Below are 17,046 nucleotides of genomic sequence, written 5' to 3' on the forward strand. Positions count from 1 at the left end.
GGGTTGCGTTCCCGGGGGCGATGGGGGGCGGGGAGGGGAGCGCAAAGCGGCCACGTCGCAGGTGAGAGAGCCCCCCCCGTGTCAGTGCGTGTGCGTGTGTGTGCGCCCGGCTGCGCGGAGCGCGCCCCACGCTGCCCATTGAGCCGCACGGGGCGGGCAGCGGTGCCGGCAGCACTGCAGAGGGGTGGGCACGGCCCTCGCCAGCCCTCCGGGGGCTGGGCCCGGGGGTGGGCGAAATGCTGTGCGTGCGTGGGGAGGGGGCCGCGGCGGGGGGGGGGGGGCTCGCTTTCTCTCCGCGATTCACATCGCGCCCGCTTTCCCGTCTCGTATGCATGCCTATCCCGGGAATGGTGTAGTCAGCCCGTATCTGAATTATTTATAGACTCGTGCCAGCTGTTTTTTTTTTTAATTATTTTTTTTTTAATTATTATTCCGCTTGTGTGCACTGTTAGGAAATGCGTTTTGCCTCCTTTTTTTCTCAATATATTAATGTCTTTGTTGGGGAGCGGTTTTTATCCCCTTCAGACCCCTCTAATACAAAATTGATGCTTATTTTTCCCTTCAGGAAGGGGACGCTTTGAGGATAATCATGCTTCACAGAAGAACGGCACCGACCTCCAGTTGCTTTAAACACAACCTCCTCCACTAGGGCTCCAGGGGAAAAAAAAATAATTATAAGAATAATCATTAAAAAGGCAAAAGGAATGCTTACTCTGGAACCTGCATTTGATGATCCTCACCTCTCGCGCTGAATATCCTCTGAAGTGATTCTCTCCAGCTTTTGAATTTGCACCACTTCAAGACGCAAGATTGCCACAAAGAATCCTCTAATTTTTTTTTAAAGCCAAATAGGATTTTCTTTCAACTCATTCCCCTACATTTGCCCCCCCGACCCTTATTCTTCTTATGTGGATATGCAAGCAAGAAGAGGAGACTGGACATTCCCAACATGCTCTCTCCCTTGATCTGTCCGTCTAGAGGTTCTGCTTCTACTAACCAAGGTAGGGAAATTCCTGTTTCTGTGATTTTGCTGGCAGCTCATTTTGGTACATGGGTTTGCCCAGGGAAGACCACACACAGTAGAACAAAAGATTTGGGGATGCTGCTCTCAGCAGCAGATACAGAAGGGAAAAAAAAAAAAAAAAAGAAAAAAAAAAGAAACATTTTTTACCAGACATGTTGATTCCCTTTTGGTTTATCAAATAGGACATGAAGAGAATGTGAGAGGGATGGTTTGAGTTACCTACTGTGTTGAGAACCAGGGGAAAGTCTCTTGTGATTCTTTTTTGGGGTGGGCAGGTGAGGTGGGGTTGGGGGAAACATGGGAGGAGGCACACGGCTTTTGAAAGCAATGAAAATGAAAATTCTTATCCATCCATCCATCCATCCATCCATCCATCCACCCACAAATTGCCTCTTTATTTTCACTGGTCCAGCGGCTCCTTGTCATGCTTTGATGTGAAAATAGAGCACATTAGGAATAACAGTACGTAGAAACCTGCTTGTTGCAGAGAAGAGTGGTGCATTACTTAAAACCCACGCCGGCCTCTCGATCGTGAGCGGCCTAACGCGGGGGCCGGGGCCCCGGGGGGGCCGGGGCCGCCCCTGGCACCGCGGCAGGAGCCCGCCCAGCGCCGGGGCCAGTGCGCCTGCTTGCGTGGAGGTAAAGGGCTATTTTAAGTCCAAGCACGTCAAGAGACTTAACCTGAACCTACGAGGCGCTCTATTCAGGCAACTTCACGGGTTTTAATTTATCCCCGTCCCCCTGGCGCTGTCAGCAGGCGTCGTGGCCCCTTTCCGCCGCCCACCCCCCCACCCCCGCGCCTTGCACCCCGCGTCCCCACGCTGGCAGCCCCTTCCCCAGCCCACTTGGGAGGGATGCAAAATGGCTATCGTGCCGCTCGGCTGTAGATACGCGAGAGATACCGGTGCATCCCGACCGTAACGTGACATGTGAGTCTTTCCGTAAGATGGTGGCAAGACAAAGGGAGCGGAGCGCCGCGGGGTGCGGGAGCCCTCGGTCGCCGCGCCCCGCCGGCAGCGCCCGGCACAAGGTGTTGAACGTCTCGGGGTTATTTTAAGCCTCAGCCCGTGCCCGCCACGCCGCTTCGCCCGGCGCGCGTGGGGCTGTGCCCCCCCGCCGAGAGAGGGGGCAGGGGAGAGCTGCCGCACACCCCACCCCCCGGGGCGGACCCTCCCCACCCTTATCCTCACCGTCATCCCCGCGCCTGAGCCCCCCCGACCCACCTCCCCCTTCCTCTCGTCCCTACAGCCGACGGGAGGCCTGGCAGTGGGCGGGGGAGGGCAGTCCGGAGCCAGGGGCTCACCCCTCAGCAGGAGGAGGAAGGCGGGGGCCGCCGCCCCCAGCCTGCTGCCGGGCGAGCCGAGGATCGGGGCGGCGGCGGGGGCCCCGGCCCTTGAGGCCCCCGGAGCATCCTGCGGCAGGGGCGCGCCTCTCCCACCCTCTCCCTCACCTTCATCCTTCCAGTGGCTTTTCCCCACATTTCTGAGGGGGCTTTGTCGGTCTATTGTTAAAAACCAAGAGCGGTTCCCCGTCGAGGGGTTGAGAGCCACCTTTCCTGCCATATTCTGGCTGTGCTTCTATAAATATCTCAGGCTTCCCAGGGTTTATCCGCGCCTGGATCCTCCCTGTCAGAGGGCTCCTTCCCTCCCGCTGCCTCCGCAAGTGGGAGTAGAAAGTTTACCTGTGCGGGGAGGAGGGCGTGTGGGAGCCTTTCTCTTGTTTTCAGGAGGGATTTCTCTAGGCCCCGCAGCTCCCTACTGCTCCCAGATCCAGCCGGGACCCCAGCACCACTTGGAGTGGGGAATTGTAGCCCCCTCGCTCGGTTCACCCGTGGGAGCTCCTAAAAAGCACAAGCCCTCGGGGGTGGAGGTGGTGGGGGTGCCAGCAGGGTCCGGGGTGGGATGCAGGGCAGGGGGAAAGGAGGGCTGATGCTGGGCAAGCCTGGCTCAGCCCCTGCCCCTCTGCCCCCGCCCCGGGTTTTGCAGGCAGATCGGAGGGAAAGGGGGGAAGCTGCCTCGGGTGTCTGGCTAGGGTGGCAGTCCCCGACAGCTGGGCTGGACTGTGTGCTTCCCTGGGGAGCGGTGCCCAGCACTGCCTGCCCTTGTGTCTGCCACAGCTGCCAGCCTGGCCTGCAGCACAGCAGGCCCAAGCAGGTGCCGCATCCCTGCCATGGCCCTTCCCAGCTGTGACCTGCACCAGGTTTGGGCAGAGGCAGAGCACGGTGGATGGGAGCTGGGGAGGGGTCTTGCGGTTTTGATGCTCAGCCATGAGGGCAGTGAGCATGGCCCCGCATCCTCATCACTCAAGCGTTTAACTCCCAGTCTCTCTTGCTGCTACCTTTACCTGGGACTTTTCCCCAACTTCCCTGCCAGCTCCAGCATGGGCAAAAGGAAATGCCCTCTGATATTGCCCCCTCATCATCATGCACAGCTATCTCAGGTCTTGCAAGCAGTGCAAGGGGGCAGCTGGTCCACCCTGGGCTGCCCCTTGGGCAGGCAGGGCGGGCTGGATATGCAACAACACCAGCTCACGGGGCCCCAGTGCTTCCCCACTGCCCAAGTCCTTGGAGAGCAAAGCAGGGGCACAGCATCCTGGTGCGGGGTCACTTGGTGTGCCCCAGCTGCAGCTCTGGAGGGAGTGGCAGAGTGCTTTCTAAGATGGGAGGTGTGGGTATGGGTGGTTTTCAAGTGCTCACCCACGCCACCCCAGAGCAGCAGCTCTTACTGCCTCCCCATACCCTGCTTTCCTCTGTTCCCCCACCACACCAGCCTGTCTTCCAGTCCTGGGTGGGAGTCTCAGAGGGTTGGGACAGGATGGAGCAGGCTGAGGGCAGAGTGCGGTAACAGCCTGGGGGTGGTGAGACCCACTTCAGCTTCCTCCTGGCTCTGCCTTTGGTACACAGGGGCAGATCTCAGCAGGGAAAAGGAAAGAAGCATGGTCAAAGCTTCTTCTCCTGTTCCTGTGGACCCTGGGCTCTGATCCAGTGACACACACCTGCTGTACCAGCCCAGCTCAGCCTGCGCCAGTCCTGGTGACTCTTGTGATCCCTTTGTCAGTGAGACCATAGCCAGGCAAAGGAAAGTGTCTGTAACAGCCCCCTGCCATCCTGGTCTGGGCAGGGTTGTCAGGATACCTGCGTTGATGGCCGAGTTTTACATTGTACCTGTGCATGCAAGAGCATGAAGAAATCGTGGAGAGATGGAACAGAGGATGGGCAAAAATCCCAACTCTCCATGCCCATATAATAATTTAGGCTTTGACTTGTTTTGTCCTCGCTTTGGATTACCAAGTGCCCCTGTATAAAACCTCTATCAACCTATGAACCACCACCTCATCCCCAAACCCTTGCCTACAGGGGGAAAAGCTGGTGGCATTGATTCTGTGTTTCATGTATTATTGAAGCTCAGCTGGGGCTGTTTCTTGTGCTTGTTTTAGAAGAGGGCAGGTGGACCTCATCTCTGGTGCCAGAGCCATTCTGCGCTAGTGCATGGAGCTGTGCTTGGATTCCCACGCTGGACTCGCATTGCCTGGGCTGGCACCAGGAATTGGTGTCTCTGCAGTACCATGTGGGAGGTCTAGATTTGATTCCCAGTGCTGTTTTCTCATTCCCCCAAGCTGGCAGAGGATGGGAGTGCTGTACAGACAGCACTGCTTGTCTCTGCAATGGGCTCCATTCCCCGCTCCCATCTTTTGCTCCTTAGGATGCGCAAAACCAGACAGAGGGCTGGCCCCTGGAAGTTTAATCTTCTCAGCCTTTAGGAAGGCCACAGCTCAGCTCTGCCTGTACTCATCAGCATGGCTTGGTGGGCAGCGAGGAAAGAGAATTATCTTGCAGCTGGAGAACATGCAGAGGGTTTGTTAATTTTTTTTTTTCTTTTCTTTGTTAAGCTGCAATTTATCACAAAGAAATGGATTAGTTTGTAGGAGAGATGGACTAGATGATCTTTTTGAGAGAGATGGCTCCATGTATTGTGATTGCCTCATCTACAAGAGGATGCTTGCTGGTAGTATCTGCTTTGCCTGACACTGGGGCTGTAGGACTGCCTGACTCTCTTGTGATTCTGTGATTAGCCTTCTTTGAGATATATTTATACTTGATGGAAAAGCAGGGAGTGGTTGGGAGAAACATGGCTGATAAATTATCTGCTATTACCCTGATCCGTCCTCCACCCACCCATCCACAAGAATTCTTTAAACCACAGTGAATCAACTTACTCATTTTGTTGCTTCACCGCAGTCAGATGGACTAGCTATTGCCCTGGGTGCCTCCCTGCTTAAGACGAAATGGCAGTTTGAAGATTGCAGCACTAAAATATGTGGAAGGGGAAGCAGAGAAGAATAAGATATTTAAAGCTAAGCATGGCCCTTCCACTACCACTGCCTTGTCTCTTCTTCTGAGCGTTGTGTTTCTGCTTCAGCTAAGTGCATCATAGCAAACTAAAAGGACCGTTTCTCCAACCACAAAGGGGGCTCCACCATCCCTCTGACTTATCCACCTTGCTTGTCTGTTCATCTGAAGACAGGAGAGGAGGTTCCTGGCAGGTATGGACTGGTGCTTTCTCTGGCAAAATTAATGGCATGGTGTTAACTGCCTGGGAACCAGGAGACTGACTCAGTTGGGTTAAGTGTCAAAGCTACCCTCCACGTTGGAAAAAAAAATCCAAATGATCCCACCCTTTATAGTTCAAGAGCTCGTGGCTTCCCTAAGCCACAAACCACCAGCTCTCAGCTAGGATTGTGCATCGGCATGTGAACTAGTGTGTGTAAAAGTCGACCAAGTGCACAGTGGTGATCTGTGCGAATTAGGCAGCATACCTCCATGTGCCTGAGGTCAACTGCAGAGAAAAAAATATCTCTATGTGCTTAGAAAAAAATGAGTGGCACTAGGCAGTGTGCAAACCATGCTACGATCAAATCAATTCAAACCATGGCTAATTTGGACCTCTTGAGGCAAGGCTGCTTTTTGTTTAGTGTTCTCTTAGAAGCAGGAGAGAATGCTGGCTCTGGGCAGGAGGAGGGACTGGCTTATCTTTCTTGAATTTTTACACACAGAGTGAATATGCTTAATGTGAAGGGAACAAACATTGTTTTTTCTGTACTCAGGGCCATTAAAAAAGGGGAGAGGGAAAGGGTACAGGTTCTGAGACTGTCAGCTGATACTTGCTAATACAGAGGGTATTTGCAGACTGTGAAGTGTGCTGGGTGGCTCTCTTCCCTTTCTAACTCAATCAAAGACCATGTTTCAGGGCCACCTATGGACTGATCAAGCATCTGGGGAAAAAGAGAAATTACAAACGAGAGTCTGGCTACTGGCTCAAAGTGAAAGGGATACAAAGCTGAGACCTCTGCAGCACTGACTCCCTATACCTCTAACCCCATCCACAAGGAAGGTTCAAAACTAAAGAGAGTCACTGAAAGTGGCTTCAGGTAAAATGCTAGGTAGGCATCTCTGAGTACTGAAGATGTTTCTGTATTCCCAGAGAACACAGTGTGTCAATAATACTGGTGTGCATGGTTGTGCTGAAACATTTCTAGGGAACAAATACTTCTAGGGGAAAACCAGGAATTTGGTCTTCATGGTCTGTTTGGTGGCTTGTCTCTGCTAATTGCTCATCCACCAAAACAGGTGTGGGGCCAGCAGTTTACCTGACTTGGCTAATCCTTGAGACTTTATTCTGTCACTCCCCTTCTCACGTCTGGCATGGGAGGCATGTAGGAGCACGTGTCCAGTTAACTCTTCATGTGCCAGACTCGTAAATTACTTCTCAAGAAAGCAGTCAGCCTGCACTACTTGCCTGTGTGTAGCTATCTAGTTGTGAAATGGGAACAGTTTTTGCTTACTACATTCCTGGTCTGGATTTGAACCACTGATCAAAAAAATTAATCACTCCAGCTATCACCATCACCATCACTCTGCTGTCCAGCCCATGTGTGAGCTCCATCTGCAATCCTCTTTTGTTCAAAACAGTGAAATGAAATATCTAACACTTATTTACAGTGATTAAGCCCTGCTTAGATAACTGCATTCTGTTTGGGGGCTGCACTTCTAAAAGAGGGAAGGACTGAGGACAGTGTGGGGGAGTGAACAAAGACAATGATCACAGATCAGAGAAAACAAGACCTGCAAAGAAAGGTTGGGAGAGCCAGGCAAGCTCAGTCTGGAGAAAAGACAACTGTAGGTGGATACCTAACTGTCTGCAAATACATAAAAGACTGTTACAGAAAGAGGACAGGGGCCAATTATCCTCATTAGTCACCAAGGACAGATCAGGAAATAAATTAGTTTAAGATGAAGCAGAAAGAATACAGATTAAACATCAAATTAAATGTTTACTGCAATAATGGTTTAGTGACAGTAGAAGATACTGATAAACGTGGCAGAACGGCTGTGACTGAAGATATTTAAAGCTAGATGTAGGTGCTGAACTTTCGGTATTGTGTATCTAATAAAATCTGTCTCCAGTAATCATGATATTTGCATGCCTAACCAAACAACTTTGGAAGAAAGATAACGAGATTGATCTGCTGTGTATGCAGGAGGGAGGCACTGACTGTCCCACTGGAGGAAACCCTCCCCGCCACCCAATGTGCTCCAAATCTCATGTGGTACCTGTAAGAGTCAACATGATGGTGTTGACTGGTGGCACAGCTTCGGTGTATGGGGAACTCCCCAAAGATGTCTGGTTTTCAAAACCTCTGGTATGTTGTGACAGCACATCCTGTCCTGGGGGACGGCTAGAGCCTCACTACAGAAATTTGTGCAGAAGAGACTTACAAACCTGTCCCATGCAAATGATGATTTAACATTTGCAGGCACAGTTCTGGAATCCTGGGATGTTGGGCTGTTCTATGCCCCTGTCATTAAGAAGCTCACCCATCTGTAGCCACTGCTTTCAAGGTTTTGCACTATCACAGCATCTGAATAGCTAGTGTGCCAAAACCTGATACTGCAAGGGGATCAGATGTGTATTGTCACATACTGAATGATGTGAAAATAGCACCTTGCTATTTCATGATGTCATTCTTTTGTCTTGCAAGACGAGCTACAGTTTAAAGGTGCCTTCTGTTTGCTCACCTTTGTTGCTTCCGGAAGATAAAATGGGGTTTGAGGAACCATGAGCATTGTGGTTTCTGAGAATCATCGCTTCACTAGCCAGCCTTCACAGCTGTACCTCTCTGTGCTCTTGAGTTGGAGGAGCTTCTTCTGCACTGTTAGGGTTTGGGTGAGCTGCTCTCTTAATGGGTTTAGAGACTCTGACCCTACCAGTTAGGTATTGACTCTTACTCTGAGTCTGTAGAGATACCCCTGCTGGTGTCTGAGGGGGCTGAAAGTGCCATTTTGAGACTGTGAGTTCGGCCAGCATGGGGAATGTGCTGTGTGGCCTAAAACCTATGCCAGTTTATATCCTCCTGTGCAGCAGCAGAAGTGGGGACTGTGGTACAACCTTGCTGGTGGATTACACTATTTTTTAGCAGAGCAACAAGCATGTAATCCTGACCACTGGTGGTTTTTGTAAGAGTCAGGAAATTTCTGTACAGATGTCCAGACAAACTCAAATTCAAATGGAGGAAATGACGTGATAATCTCTCTTTCATATTAAACTTGGATTTAACATTTTTATTTAACTTCTTTTCCTAATCTCTTAGAGTTGCCACATACTGTTGAGGAGCTAATATACACAACTCTTTCATGTGGATGTGGTTTCTAGCGTGTATGATCTCTGAAGAATTTGGGGGATTTTGCAAAAGGAAACAAATGTAAAACTTATTAAGTTCACTATTTCAAAACAGACAGGGAGGTGAGACGGTTACTAGGAGCCAGCTGAGACAGATAATATTTGGTGTCATGAACCCACTGATAATTTACTAGCACAAATGCCATGTCCTACATCACAGCTGATTGCCTAATGAACAGAAAATTGTTTTCAGGTGATAGGCATAATAGCCTAATGATAGCTGAAGATAGCAATGGGGGTGCATTGCCTCTGGCTGTGTGCTATGAATGGGACACAGGGGGATACGGGTAGGTGAGAGGTTGTAGTCTGTCATAATGAGGGACTGTGGTTTTCCTCTGTCACAAGGGACTTTTGCTATTCCAGCATCCCCAGCTGGGAATGAGGTCCTGGAGATACACAGCGGGTGTTTGCAATGTGAAAGATGAAGGTCCTAAATGAACACTGTCTTGAAATGAATTGCAGAAGATCTGCTAGAAGCCTAAAACTGGCTCTGATTCCAAGGGCAATTCTAAATCTGCACAGCATCTGGGGGCAGGTGGTTTTGAAGCCTGTGCAGTGAGAAGAATGGCTCCACTGCCGTATGGAAAGGTGTAGGGATGTTGCCAGCTGCTCCAGGAAGAGGATGGCAAAAGGCTCGCTGCTGTGCATCTCTTTGTGCCAGGTAAAATGGGATGTTAATTAATTGCACATGACTGGATTGCTGGGGTATTTCTGTCACGGGACTCTGCTGAGAAATGCATTTGAAGTGCATTGTGGTAGAGGAAGCACACAACGCACTAGCTTGCAGCTACTTGCACGTAGGCATAGGCTTGTGTGGCAAGCGTGCGGGAGAGCTCTGCATATCCCTGCATCCCTCTCTATCCACTTCTATAGTTCTCTGTTATTGCTGGCTGCTGTAGTCAGTGGCCTAAGTATCTCAGGGGAGATTCCCTCATGTCAGACGTGTTTCAGTGGAGGCAAGCTGAAACATCAGCAGCTGACAATCCCCAAGGGAGAATCTAATGAAAACGACAGAATGACATAATCTGTTCTCACAGTCTTTCCTCTACAGCTCTCCACGTTTTTGATGCAACTTGAAATCACCCTCTAATTTATTACTGAAATGTGAATATTATATATAATTAAAATTGTAAAGATAGTGCCCTGAAATGTTGAAAGTCAAAATATAAAAGCAGCTTGGATGTGGTCTGAGGTACCACATATTTGAGTATTCTGAGAGGAAGCTTTTAAGACTCCATCTGGTAGTAACAAAGTAAATGCCACAAAAGCATAAATGGAATCTCAGAAAAGACATTGCAATTGTTTCATTACGTGATGGGGGGCCTGTGCTCTAAACAGGAGGGGATAAAAACTAAGTAGATTAGAAAAACAGGATAGCTGTGGGATGGCTGCCTTGAAAGATACAGTGACTCTTACAGAAAGCTCACTTTGAATTCCTGGTTTGAAAGTTCGCAAACTTTCAAGGCAGGGATTCAGAGAGAGCTGTAAAGATGGTGCTTTATCCACTTTTAATTTGTACCATTTCAATGGGGAGCAAAGGGGCTAAAAGGCGCTCTGAACTTCAGGGCTCTGAGAACTTTGCAGGAGCTGAATGCCTGTGCCTTGTCACTCTCTGAAGCAGAAGCTGGATACCCACAGTGGGTATCTTACATGAGCAACCCTTTCTGTGCAATGCTGGGGTTTTTCTTTTACTGGAGGGAGTAATAACTTTCAGAAACCAGGAGATACACAGTAGGAGGTGAGTGTTGGTTAATGACATACCTCACCCTAATAGTCTTAAACTTTTTTTTGTTTGTTTGTTTGGTTTTTTTTGTTAGGACAGTGAGATGAAATAATGTTCCCTGTTCACAGTTTGTTGGAGAGATCCCCAACTTCAGCTTTTGACATTAGAGATGGTGATCAAGGTTTTTGACAGGGGAGGTTTGTAACGGAGGGTTTACTCCCCCCGCCCCCCCATGTCATAGATTTTGTTAGTTCTGCACTGAAATTAATTAGAACATTTGACGTGTTTTCATGAAAAAGCAGAAGAGAATAGCCCAGAATAGCTAGCAGCCTGGTAAGCAGAAAAGTAACTGGGTTTTGGGTAATGCATTTCTATTCTGTATACTTTGGAGTGAGGACTTGTCCCCAGAGTTGTCCTAGCCAACAAGAGGGCCCAGACTACTGGGTCTCTGCAGTAATGCTTTCTCAGTTGGAGCTTTTCCAGTTGGAGCTGTTCTAATTTATATAAATGCCTATTCATTGTGCTGGAGAGAGAATACTCTTAACGACTGGGCTGTGGAGGTAGTTTGTTTCTTTGGCCCGATAGATAAGTAATTACTTATCCAAAGGGAAATGACTTCAGCAGGAAAGAAACAGAGAAGTAGGCTCCATAGCCCAGAGACTGTGGAGTCCTCTGAGATACAGGAGACTGGACCTAATCCTCCCTCCAAATCAGGCAGTGTAGATTTGTTCTTGTTCTGCTTTGGATGCATTTGTGTTTCTCAGTGACAACAAAATGTTTCATTTAGCATCCAGCTCCAGTGCTGACTCCAGGTGGAAGAAAAAGTGACAGGAGGAGGTGAATTCCCAGGGAACAAAGACCTGATCCTCACGCAAATGCTCTTGAACAAAGGATGAGGGATGAGAACCTCAGAGGCTCTGAGACAGGAAACCAGAGTTACTGCTTCAATGAAAATTTTAATAATTTTTTATAATGTGCAGGTAGCTCTTTAAAGTTGTCTCAAGATCTTTAAAATACTTGGGATTTTCATTCCTGCAGTTTGTATCCCTTTGTATATCCCCCCTCATTATTTATTTTACATTTGCTTTTAGAAGCTTGGTGAGACGTTTGATGTTTAAATGGAGAGGGGAGTTTTTCCAGAATATAACACTAGCTGTGGGAGACTTCTGTCCAGAGGATCTCCAGGGAGTCAGTAGAGAAAGCGGGGGTCCTTTGAAGGCAGTGTAGAGCAGGAGCCCAGTGGATATGCTCCAGCTTGCCCTTTGGAGGAGCTAATCACTACTGACTACAAAAGCAGGCTACATAGGTGAGTTTCTTAAGAACTTTTTAAGTTCTTTTTTTGTTCTGTGTGTATGCATGTTAAGGGTGTACAGGGTTGGGGACTGGAAAAGACAGGAGTTGTATTAAATTATCCCTCTTCATCACCCAGTTTGGAAAACAGTCACGATCCAGGAGGAATCTGACGTTTTCTAATCCCTGATCCTCTGTCTTGTATTTTTCCATTGCAAGAAAACTGGCTACCTGATAGCCCACCTCTTTTTGAACATGAAGGCCTGGAGATCCCTCAGTCTGGGTCCGATGTAAGCAGTTCCCAAACATGATTTGAATTTGCAAGAAACAGCAGTGTCTGTATAGCTCAGCCCAGCCATGATCTCTGGACTTCTCAGGTCTTTTTTTCAGGCTAGAGTGTCAAGCTGGCACATGAGGTCCGTTGACTTGACCACGTAACGTAGGACTGGTCCTTGGCACCTCACAGAGTAGTGCCTCTCAGGATGCGGCAGGAAGGCTAAGGAGAGATGTCTAGGGCTTTCTTGTTCTGTAACCACTGTGTCCCAGGAGGAAGCTGGTGTAAGAATGACATTTAATTATATGTCTTTGTACATCTTTGCCTGCATGCATTTAGAAGTGTTGCCTGTCTCCACCAAGGTAGATTTTTCATAAGAAAATATTGCTAGCATGATGAAGCATAAAAATCAAACAAACCAGAAAATTAGAGAGAAGGCTTGCCCTGGAAGTCTAACTGTGTTGTTTTAAGTGCTTAGGGTAATACAGAAATTCATGTGTTTTTGACATGACAGTCTCCTGTGATACTGTGGTTTGGCAACTGTGGCAGCACAAATTGTGATGTGTACCTACACACGGGTTCAGCTGCAGCCCAGAGCCTGGATCCAGTGTCCCTTTGAAGTCAGGTAGAATCTTGGCATTGGTTGTGGTGAGGATTGGATCGAGGGGGTCTGCTCTGTGGTACAAGATGCAAGGGCTTGCAATATTTCGTTGAATCAACTTCATTTCAAAGCATTATTGTTTATAAATTTGTTCACTTTTGTCATCTGAGAAACATCTTAAAGAGCTATTGGGGTACTGCCTAGGCTGCTGTTTGATGACTGCAATGAATGCTGCATAAATCCTTGATGTTACCTGCATCCAATGGGTGTTACTTTTTGTCTTCGTATCTGAATATTTCCTTGGTTTTGAAGTATTAAATTACATGATTTTAAGGATACCAACAGATTCATCAAAATTTCTTTTGCTGTATAAATTTTCAGGTGTTTTCTTGATCACCTAAGATACTGCTTTTCCTGCAGTATAAAACAGAAATAAGTATAGAATCTGGTTGACATTCAGTTTTGGGATCAGATTAAGTTGTGTCGAGTTTCCTCCCCCAAATCCTCATGGATCATGGACTGTGCCTGGAGGAGAAAAATCAATGACTGTCTGGTAAGAACTGCTTAAAATGGCTGTATTTGGCATAGCTGAAATTTCCATTTGAACAGAATCAGAGTCTTTTAAAGCAAATTAATGGTGTTTTCTCATAATCTGAATGACTTTGAAAGATGGTTTTAAAGTTGCAGGAGAAAACTTGATGGAAAAATTATAGAACTTGGTTTTACTGTCAGAGATCCAGAGGGAGAGGAAAAAACAATGTGTTGAAGACCTAAATTCCCTTTTAAACCCCCAACTTCCCGTATTATAGGATGTCTAAATATTTAGTGAACTTAAAGGAGATGGCAGAAAGACCGTGTTTGGTCCAGTGCTCCTCCTGGATATGTCAAATCTGCATGTTCTTTAGGTGAAGCCTGGGTGTTTAGGGAATTTCATATGCAAAAGGCTCAGCTTGAACCTTGGCTTTACTGAAATGCCATACTTATTACACCAGCTAAAGAAATATAGAACTTGGATGAAAGCATCCAGAGATAGTCTGTTCAATGGAAGATCAGCATAGCAATGTAAAGAGAAGGCAAGTTTCACTTGGAAGCAGTGGGTTAAGCTGTGCCTCTTAATATAACTGGAAATGGAACATTAGACATTCATACCAGTAAATAGAAGAACATACTGGGGAACAGCCATACAACCTTGAGCAGCATTTGCAGCGCACTGAATGGATGGAGTTCCTTGGTGCAAAGCTGGAGGGCTTGGAGAAGATGTAATTAAGAATTGTCTCATTGCTTGCTAGAGCAAGATGGTAAGAGCCACACTAAGGTTTTTCTTGGCTATAGTCAGCTCTCAGTTGGCTGAAGCCAAGCTGACGACCTCCATCCTGCCTGAGCTGGTTTAGTATATGCTGATCAGCATTTGGCAGAAAGTGGCCATCCTTGGTCTGTGCCAGGAGATACAGTCAGGTGGCTTGGCTGGAGTTCCATTCCTGTAGATGTATGCATAGGTCTGGTCTTTCTTTTCAGGCTAAAAGCATCCCAAGATCTTGTAGACCAGGCCCCTGCAAGGGGGCCCATGGGCTTCAAGTAAGTGCAAAGTGTAGAGGTGGGAGAGGTGTATGTGTACATATGTGCCATCCCATGTTTTCTGAACCCAAAGGATGGGTACTCTGTAGTTCTGTACTTCTATTCAGTCCTCTTTTTTTTTTTTTTTTTTTTTTTTTTTTTTTTTCTTTCCCCTCTGCTCAAACTGATGCTGTTACTTGTAGCAAGGATCTTTGTGGTGGCGCTAATGACTGTCATAAATCCAGCCAATTCACACACACTGTGGCTTTTCAAGTGACTTGAGTGTGCTAAGCCTCTTCCCTCACTTCTTTCTGGAAAGTTAAGCAGAAGACCTTCTCTTGCTCATGGTGAGGAGGAAGTGGGCTGACATGGGTCATGAAAATAGGTGGTGGCAGGAGGGCAGATTTATATACCTTATTGGACTTTCACTGGCAGTAAATTGCATTCTGGTCCTGGGAAAGCCTGGACCATGAAAGACTGAGAGAGCTGACTCGTAAATTTATCCACACTAGCAGTACATGTGCATGGGAGAGGGTAGGGGGGAATAACTGGTGCTTTATTTTCCCCTGTTTTCTGGGGAGAGGGAAACTGATGCTACAGCCTGCTCAGTGTGGTTAGATGTGCCCCCTGCCCCACCCTTTCTTCTGGGGACCAGAGCAGAGGGGGACCAGGCATAGCAAGAGGCACAGTGGCAAGGACCACTGACCTGTTTGATTTAGATGCTGCTAGGCTGTAGCTGCCTTGTGGCTAGTGGAAGGAGGACTGGGCTGAGCAGCATCTCCCCCACAGAGCTGAAGAACAGCAGAGGCAATGCATCAACGCTGCCCGGTGCTAGGTCTTCATCCACCACTGACCCTATGGCATGTCACGTTCCCCTTGCTCCTCCATCCTCTTCTGTTCTCCAGGCTGGACAAGCCCAACTGGACTTTGATGCGATGACCCCCAGCTCAGGGTCAGGGTAGCTCTGCAGGTGATGGGTGTGGTTGGGGGGGTGGGGGGCAAAGCCATCCTGTTTTAGTGCCTTTAGACTAGTTTGGGAGCTGTGGAGGTGCTGGTGTCTGTAGGGGAGCTGGTGGGGGGCACGGGAAGAGTTTTGGAGGAGATTTCAGAGGGACAAGATTTGGAGGAGGGGGAAGGGTTTCTTCTACATCCTAAAAAAATCTTTGCACCCAGGTCCTGCTTCTGTAACTACCCAGTGCTCAGGAAGTGTCTGGGGTGCACCTCTGTGATGTCTCACAGAAAGGTTTTGAAGAAGCCTCCCCTGCCTTTGGGATGGAGGAGGAGGAGGAGCGGAGCCTTTGACACCGTGGTTTGAAAGAAGCTAGTGTCCAGGCTATTAGGAAAGCCATGCCCACTTTGAGGGTGTGTATGGAGAAAGGCCGAGTACAGAAATGTACCCCAGTAGCGGTACATTCGGGTGAAGCTTAATTGGCACCTGCCCAGCGCTCCCAGTTGTTCTCACAGGGCCTTGCACAGGTCTCCAGGGGCCACTGCTGCTTCTGGGAGCAGCAGGGCCTGATGCAAAGCTGTCGCACAGTGGCACAACATTGGTATGCCACCAAAGCTGAACTGCAGCATTTGAAAACCCTTTGTCAGTTTTCAGTAAGGGACCGATGCTGAGGACAGGCATGTGAAAAATCCGTATTGTTTTGTGAATTTATGTGTGTGCCGTGAATTTACGTGTGCGCCTTGACTTTACTCTGATGACAAACCTTGTGCCTTTTGCTTTGTGAGAGTATTTCCATTGGAAATCAAAGAGATTTGAGATATATAGCTAGCTAAGCAGTCATACCTCAGAATAGGATTTGGGGATTAGCAGAGTGGATAATAAATTGAATAGTAGGAGTTAAAATCAGACTGCACTCGGAAAGAAAGCAGAGATGAGAGGTACACCCCTGGAAAGCAGTAATACCAGAAATGACACTGGGGTTACACCGGTTAGCAAATGAGATATGGGCTTGCAATACTACGTGGCAGCAAAGAGGTTGATGTGATTTCTGGATTGCACAAACAGAACTATTGTGTCTTGGAGCAAGGAAATGGTTTTTTACGTGTATCTAGTCACGTTTTCTTCATGTGCCTGGTGTAAGTGTACCTAGGCTATTGAGTTCATTTCTGGAGAACTCTGTGCCCCCAAAATGGCAGCAAATTAGAACAAATTCAGTGGAGCAATAAAAATGATTAAGATGCTGGAGGGATTGATCTAAGAGGGAAGATTAAAGTAACTAATTACATTTAGCTTGGCCAAATGACAATTAAAAGAGAGATGTGATGACTGCCTTAAAGTGTGTGCTTAAGAATGTAAACACCAAGGAGAGAGAAAGAAAACGAGGGACTGTTTAGTGCTGTAGGAGCAGCTGTTGGTTACACGCCCAGTCTGCACTGCTAGGGGAGTTGTGTAGGAGTCTAACCAGAACCAAAGGAGAAGTAGTTATAACCAAACAATGGCAACAAGCTGAAGAAAAGGAAGCACTGAGCAGACAGCATGGTTCTTGCGGTGAAGTGTGGCAGAGGCTAATGTACCTCTTCCACGGAAGCAGTAGTGGTCTCTGAACTGAAGTAGCCTTGGGAGCTTTGCTACAGGGAGTGTCCAAAATTCTCCAGGAGAGGAGGGAAAGGATGCAGTGTTTCCACACGAGTCCTCCTGCTCCGATTTGCAGGACCCGTAGATCATTTTTCCCCCAGCCTCTTGGCTGTGATTGTGTAGTGTTTTTAAAAAGATAGTTAGCAGTCTGGAGGGGGAGCAGGCAAGGGGGTGGGGTAGATGGTAGTAGACACTAAGTCCTGTAAGAAATGCTAAGACCACCAGGCATGTTCAGTCTAGAGGAAAGACAACTGTGGGTG

General features: G+C 48.1%; 1 protein-coding gene across 1 annotated transcript in view; it reads left to right on the forward strand.

The window, feature by feature from the left end:
• The first annotated feature begins 319 nt into the window (after positions 1-319).
• GRIN2B (glutamate ionotropic receptor NMDA type subunit 2B) overlaps positions 320-17,046 on the forward strand; it is a 204,391-nt gene continuing 187,664 nt past the window's right edge. The window contains exon 1 of the mRNA XM_040595092.1: positions 320-1,001. The gene's annotated coding sequence lies outside the window, so the exon portion shown is untranslated. The remainder of the gene's footprint in view (positions 1,002-17,046) is intronic.

This window comes from Falco naumanni, chromosome 5 (genome assembly GCF_017639655.2).
Source record: "Falco naumanni isolate bFalNau1 chromosome 5, bFalNau1.pat, whole genome shotgun sequence".
Lineage (NCBI taxonomy): Eukaryota > Metazoa > Chordata > Aves > Falconiformes > Falconidae > Falco > Falco naumanni.